The sequence below is a fragment of the Brassica oleracea genome, chromosome C3, assembly GCF_000695525.1.
Source record: "Brassica oleracea var. oleracea cultivar TO1000 chromosome C3, BOL, whole genome shotgun sequence".
NCBI classification, from domain to species: Eukaryota; Viridiplantae; Streptophyta; class Magnoliopsida; order Brassicales; family Brassicaceae; genus Brassica; species Brassica oleracea.
In genome coordinates, this window is record NC_027750.1 from 24,053,820 (window position 1) to 24,061,588 (window position 7,769).

Here is a 7,769-nt window from a genome sequence, read left to right on the forward strand (position 1 = left end):
CCGACCTCTTCACAAAATCACTCCCTACCTCGGTATTCAGAAAACACATCCATAACATTGGGATGCGCCATCAGAAGGATCTATGATTGTTCATTCGAGGGGGAGCTTACGTAGTTGTACTCTTTTTACCTTACTATGGTTTTTCCCATTGGGTTTTCCTGGAAAGGTTTTTAACGAGGCAACAAAGACGTTAAGCGAGAACGGATAGTGACACCGGCCCCCAAGGGGGAGTGTTACGAAAGTCAAAGAAAGCAGCAGCCACCGTTTTCGTTGAAAATATAAAAAGATGTGGGGCCCGCTGCACTATTTGCACAGTAAATTTCTTTTCTATATATATGATCGATTTCGATCATTTGTAAAATCATCATTCACTCTTCTCTTCTCTCTATAATAATCTTTCTATCAGTGTTATAAATTCTACGGATATAAATTTTGCCCTTATTTAAATTTCTGCGATATAATAAAATTCCAGTTTTTTTTATAACACATTCCTCTTTATTCGTCACCTTTTCGGTTTCTCCATCGACTTTTTGGCGCTAGGGCTGAGGTTTTATCCGTCATGGATTGGAATATATAGTTTCACTAAATTTTACTTTTTATTTTATTTTATATAAAATATATTTTTTGAAAATAAATTTGTAAATATAGTTTTTTTTCATTTACTAATATTGAACAAAGTAGATATAATATTCGTAAATATTTGTATATTTTCTGGTAATCTGGAAAAACAAATATTCATATTTTACGAACGAAATAAAATTGAAAAATCAGATATCCATAAACTAGGAAACAAATCAGAGATACTGAAAATTACGGTATTAGCTCCATAACCACTCTATAAATGATAGGTGAAACCCCAAATTTATGTCTCTTTCTAAAAATTCGACATAATAAATTATTGGCTGTGGTCTCAAACTTGTGATATAATTAGTTGAATTTCATAACTAAAACAAATTTAAATCCAATTTAATTAGAAAAAAGTAATATGAACCATACGTGAATTCAAACACAGTTAAACGTTACACTCCAAGCCCTAAATATCCGATACACAATGCTGCATAAACAAAACGGCTGAAGAAGACGACAACCATAGTTTGATCTGCAATCTCATTTTCAATCCCTTTCTTCAATTTTTTTTTTCTAGGGTTTGATTCCAATGACTGGGCTGCATGAGTTTAATTTAGCCTCAAGAAAAGCCGAAGAAGCAGGTTCGTGACAAAGATTATAAGAAAGTTTCTGTTTCTGATTCTTTTTTTGGTAAAAAACTGTTTCTGATTCTCTTGTGGCTGATCTTCTCTTTTGTTGCAGCTGCGAGGCGATTCCAAGTAGTGCAATGGCTACAATCTGTAGTGGGCCAACTCGGTATACCTAATCAGCCATCTGAGAAAGAGTTTGTTTCTTGCTTGAGAAACGGTATGATACTATGCAATGCTATCAACAAGATTCACCCTGGAGCCGTCTCCAAGGTTGTTGAGAGCTACTCGCATCTGCATTCGTTTAACAGAGACTATCAACCTCCTCAAGCTTATCAGTACTTTGAGAATGTTCGAAACTTTCTTGTGGCTTTAGAACAGCTGAGGCTTCCTGGATTCGAAGCTTCTGATCTCGAAAAGGTAACACATTATAGAATTTTTATTTGTGTTTGATGGTTTGATATGTTTTATAAGCTATAAAATGAGGTGTAAATGAGACAGGATAGTATAGAGTCTGGATCAGTGAGCAAAGTTGTGGACTGCATCCTAGGACTCAAGGCTTATAATGAGAGCAAGATGAGTAATGGGTTCTACAAGCACATCAAAACGCCACCGTTTCAACTCAATGCGACTAAGGTTAATCATCCACTTAGTGCTTCCAAAACGGCTAGGAACTTGGAGAGAAACGATTGCACAGATAGTGAATCTGATAAACTCAAAGGTATGGTATCATGTTTCATTTATCTTTTATTTATAGTCAAGCCGAGTCTGTGACATGTTCAGTGGACATAAAAGCTAGTCAATCTTTAAGCACATTATGAGGAAACTATAACACTTTTGTTGATATTTGCAGTGATAACCAAGTTGTTACCTGATCACAGTCTCAACTCCGAGGAAAACTTTGATGAGAATCTTATTTCACTTGAGAATGGCAGCGAGGTAAGTTGAAATATTCTGCCTCTGCTTTCTATGCATTTATTTAACTCTTAATACTGTAACACTCAGACCAACTTGATTCAATTGCTTTAATATGTAGATCTCTAGAGTAATTATCCAGAAAATCATCTCAAAACTGTTCAAAAGTATTTCGTATCTAAGTTTACACTAACAAAATTATTGTACATATTTTTCTCAGTCCAGCAAAATTCTCCTACACAAGACAAAATGCAACCATAAGCGTTTACTCAAAACACAAGAAAATGAGCTTGCGGTACGTTTTGAATTTAATGAAGTTCCTGCAACTTGTTTGGACAAGTTACTTATGTCTTGCTTGCCTCTTTTTTCTCTCGACACCTTTTGGGAAGCTTTCTTAACTTTTCATTTCTTGGTTTGTCTGTTATATGTGTTCTAATTCAGTTTATGCTTATCTTTGTTTAGGTTCTCAAGACTTTGTTTATAGAAACGAAGCAGGATTTTCATGAATTTCAGGTTGATTTGCAAAGATATCTGATGGAACTAGGTTAGCTTTTTTTCTGAAATCACTGTCAGCATTTGATCTTTCATTTTCTGGTTTCATATTATTTTTCTGGCACATGGTTCTTATGCACAGGTAATCAAATGCAAGAGATGTCATCAGCAGCTCAAGGATACTACAAAGTGGTGGAAGAGAACAGAAAGTTATACAACATGGTGCAAGATCTCAAAGGTAAAAAAAAAAAAACAATTAAAACAAATTTTTCTCTTTTGATAAATGTTATAATGCCATATCTAAATATACTGCAGGAAATATAAGAGTGTTTTGCAGAGTTAGACCTATATTCAATAGTGAAATGAATGGAGTAATAGACTACATAGGAAAAGATGGCTCTTTGTTTGTTCTTGATCCATCAAAACCTCAAAAAGATGCTAGAAAAACATTTCAATTTAATCAAGTGTTTGGTCCAACATCAACTCAAGGTAACTTTGAATTTACTCTAGAGGATGTAAGCTTCACTTAGTAGAATATCTTTGAAACTTGTGTATACATGTCTACAGATGATGTATTCAGAGAAACACAGCCATTGATCAGATCAGTGATGGATGGTTATAATGTATGCATTTTTGCTTATGGACAAACAGGATCAGGGAAGACATACACAATGGTGAGCATTGTTCTACAGAGTCTTGCTTTTCTACATTTATAGTTACTAATCATATTTTCTGATGCAGAGTGGTCCTCCAGGAAGATCATCTACTCAACTTGGGATTAACTATCTAGCTCTAAGTGATCTCTTTCAGATCTGTGATAAAAGAAGGGACATGATAACCTATGAGAAATATGTTCAAATGGTTGAAATCTACAATGAACAAGTCAGAGACCTTCTTTCAGAAAACTCCTCCTGCACCAGATATCCTTTCATGAGTCCTGAAACTTTTAATTTACGTTAACCATTTCTAGTGTTCTCTTGACTAATACAACATTAGATATTCGAACTTGCTCCAGCGAGGAGGATGATGGTTTGAGTCTTCCAGATGCTACAATGCATTCTGTGAACTCTACCATGGATGTACTTCAGCTGATGGAAGCTGGTGAGGTGAATAGAGCTGTTAGTTCCACGTCCATGAACAATCTAAGTAGCCGGTCTCACAGGTTCACTTACATAACTCAAAACAACACTGCCAGAACCAAAGTTACTGCAATATGATCTAACTTCTTTGTTTTTTTTTGTCAGCTACCCATTTCACTAGACCAAGTTTTGACCAGACGGAACATCTTTTCTGTCTTTTTTTTTTGTAGTATCTTTATGGTGCATGGACGTGGGGAAGACACATCTGGAGGTACCATCAGTAGCTGCTTACATCTGGTGGATCTTGCAGGGAGTGAGAGAGTGGACAAATCAGAAGTTACAGGAGATAGGCTTAAGGAAGCACAGTATATCAACAAATCTCTTTCTTGTCTAGGAGATGTGATATCTGCATTGGCTCAGAAGAATTCTCACATTCCATACCGTAATAGCAAGCTGACTCTTCTGCTCCAAGACGCATTAGGTACTTAATGTGAATCATTCTTTCTCTGTTTTCTTTTGTGAACAAAAGAGATTCAGTGCGTTTTTGTCTTGTCTTTTATTTTAAGGTGGTCAAGCCAAAACACTGATGATTGCTCACTTGAGTCCTGAGGAAGACTCTTTTGGAGAAACAATCAGTACTTTAAAGTTTGCGCAAAGAGTTTCCAGTGTTGAACTTGGTGCTGCTTATGCACACAAAGAGACTAAAACGGTATTAAGTCACCTTTGGCTTCTCGTAGTGCACAAATATGGAGTTTGGAGGGTCTAAAGTCCTATAAAAAGGATGAAACTAGTAAAGGAGATCCTACCATGGAGGTGCATCAGCTCAAGAATCCACTGAGTCCTGTAAATGGCGGAACAAGCATCCCTCACTTCCAGCTAATGCAGACACCTGTTAAAGCTGAAGTGGATTGTAGGACAAGTGGAAAAGGTTCACATATAAGAAAGTCTCTGAGGACAATAGGAAAGCTGATCAATGGTTCAGAGAAGAGGTATGACAAAGACTTGGTGTTTACTCTAGTCTGCATGATAATACTATGCATTTTGCTGGTTTATTGAGAATATTTTTAATATCACAGAAAGGAGAACGTTCCTGAAAATCCACGGTCACCGCTTGGAGTCTCAAATCATTTCAGTGGTGTAAAGTCTCCACATACAAGCAACGCTAAGACACTGCGAAGGCAATCACTCACAGGACAAGAAAGATCCTCAATAAGAGTAGATCCAGTTGAGAATGGTTAGTAAGATGTTTTGACGCTTTTATCATCAGAGCAGAATCAATATCTAAGCTTTTTTTTTTGGCTTTGGTAGGTATAAAAGGTGCAAGAAATGCAAAGACACCTCCTCCACCTGAACGTTCATCATCAAAGATTGGGGATAAGAGGGCGTAGAGACTATTGAAGATTAACACGTTCTCTTGCTTTGGCTCGAAGCATAGTTTCTTACTTCATATGGTTCTGGCTGTAACAATGATGCTTCTTGTTTAAGCCATTCTTAGCAGTTTTGTTATTATGTGTCTCTTGAAACATTGAATTCATTTTATGTCACGGTCTCATTTTCACAAAGAATTTTGCATTTTTTATGTAGTTTGTTCAGGCTATATAGTTACAACAAGAACAATTTGTAAACCCTATTTTACAGGTCAGGTAGTCGATTTTTCATGTACATAGATCAGAATCTTCTTCAATCTCCTTTGTGATTTGCCACCCTTTTCGAGTAGTGTAATTCGTGTGCTATTCCATGTGTGTGATAATCTCGTTCGTGTGTGATGCAAAGATGTACACTGTAATTCGTGTGCTAATGTGTGACATCTCTTGAGTGTGATGCATGGATGATGTATTATAACATAGAAAAGAAGGGATGTTCAAAAGATCACTAGAGATTACAACTCAGAACATACAGATTTTTGTTTATTTTTTATATATCATATATTTATATTAGATATTTTAGTTTTTAAGTTTAATTTAAAAACTATATTGATAATTATTAAAATTAAATACACAAAAACAAAAAATTTGCAGACTTCCACAAATATTGTTACTTAATTTAATCAATTTATAATAATTTAAATCATATCAGATTGATTTTAGCTTACGTAGAACTGCTTAAACCGATTTGAACTATTTTTTTTAACAACAATTGATTTTATTAGCATTTTAAATGGTATATTAGATTTTGACCCGTGCTTTGGAAAGCGCGGGACTATTTGTTTTAATTCGGTTGTGTTTTTGTGTTTTAAGTTTAAAGATATATATATATATGGATTGGAGCTTATATGCTTTTATCTGATTAATTTTGGATATTTTGTATGCTGTATTGGTTCTTGGTAAATTTTTAATTTATTCTAATTTGTAATGTTATACAAAAATGAATATATATGTTTATGGTTGGATGAAAATATTTGTATTTTGTGTTGATTATTTTAGTTTGTTTATTACTGCACTCCTTAAAAATATAATTTTGGTGAATCAATTTTATACATGTGTTTTGCATTTGGAACAATAACTAAATGAAAATAATTATAACAGAAATACTAATCATACTCAGCCATACAAATATATATTTATTTGGTTTGATATCATATTAAATTTATTATATACTTTTTTAATGGATTCAAAACGAAAATTCCATCTCATTAATTAATATTGGGCTTATAATTCATATAATTTAAATTTATTGACCATTGTCTATTTCTCATTTGTAAAACATGAAGTGGGCTTCAGACAAACATTTTAGCTAAGCCCGAATAAATCCAATGTTTACAATTCTATTTCTCATTTGTAAAACATGAAGTGGGCTTCAGACAAACATTTTAACTAAGCCCGAATAAATCCAATGTTTACAATTATTTTAAAATTGTGTTCTGCCTAATTAAGTTATCGAGAAAGAAAAGACAGAAAGTCATGTCTTTATTAAAAAAAAAAAACAAAAGGTCTCTTCGTCCAAATCGACGATTCTGGAAACACCGAAGAAAATTATCCGTCTTTCAGATCGTATAAAGGAACACAAACGGTTAAGGATGGATTGAGAAGATAAAGGATCAAAGCTTTCCAGAAAGAGATCTTTCAAACATACCTCCTCTTGACAATTGGTAAGTTTTTTTTGTCAGATTATAGAGTTCTAATATGATCAGTTTTTTTTTATGTCTCTCCTTTGTGATTGAAGCTGGCAATTTTGGATTGCAGGACAACAATTGTAGATTGGAGATCCAGGAACATCGGTAATCACTGTCTTTTTTTTTGTTTATTTTAAAATTACCACGATTCTAATTCATATTAATTTAGTTTGGAGATTGTAGATTGGAGATCCAGGAACATCGGTAATCACTGTCTTTTTTTTGTTTATTTTAAAATTACTACGATTCTAATTCATATTAATTTAGTTTGGAGTTTTTATAAAGTGGGCTTTCAAGCAAATATCTTTTTGCCCATACGACGACTAACTATATTTTTTGGTAGGAAAAAAGTTGTTAAGATAAAGACTAATACTACCAAATATATTTTCTCTTGAATCAGTTTTGCGGATCAAAGTTATTAGGGTTCTTTGAATCAGCTTTGCGGATAAAAGATAGTTGGGTTCGTTTTTGGTCTCATAAAGCATCTGACTCATACTTTATCACAGGTAAAAGGATGATCAAGATTTCAAAGTATATTCTTATAATTTGTTTTTGATACTTTTAACAATACTATTTCACTCGTTGGTTATAGATCGACACTACAATGACAAAGGAGATAAATCTATACTATTACAAAGAGTCTAATTTGAGAGAATTCTAGCTACCGTCCATAGATTGACCTATGGTTCAGTGACAAAATACGACACTAATATTCCCTTTCTATGTCAGGTAAAGAAGCATCTCTGTTGCTTTTCAAATCGATAAAGAAGTAAAAGTGATACTGAAATGAGGTTATTTGTTGGTTGAATGATCAGGAGTTGGCATGGTGTGCTAAAGGATGAAGATCAGTGTATTTTTTACACATAATACTCTGCATTCAGTAATCCAGTATGGTGGAAAGCGTTTCCAGAGTTCACCTTTTTTTAATGATGAAGATAAGTTATTGTTTTGTTCAAGTATCTTAAACACTCGATGTTC

General features: G+C 33.9%; 1 long non-coding RNA gene and 1 pseudogene across 1 annotated transcript; both read left to right on the forward strand.

Moving 5' to 3' along the window:
• Positions 1–1,156: 1,156 nt before the first annotated feature.
• Positions 1,157–5,067, forward strand: LOC106330184 (annotated as a pseudogene).
• A 1,607-nt stretch (positions 5,068–6,674) lies between these two features.
• Positions 6,675–7,760, forward strand: LOC106334194. The gene is made up of 5 exons (XR_001268548.1): positions 6,675–6,767; positions 6,862–6,896; positions 7,192–7,297; positions 7,384–7,520; positions 7,607–7,760. It is a non-coding gene; the product is annotated as an uncharacterized LOC106334194 (long non-coding RNA).
• The last annotated feature ends 9 nt before the right edge of the window (positions 7,761–7,769 follow it).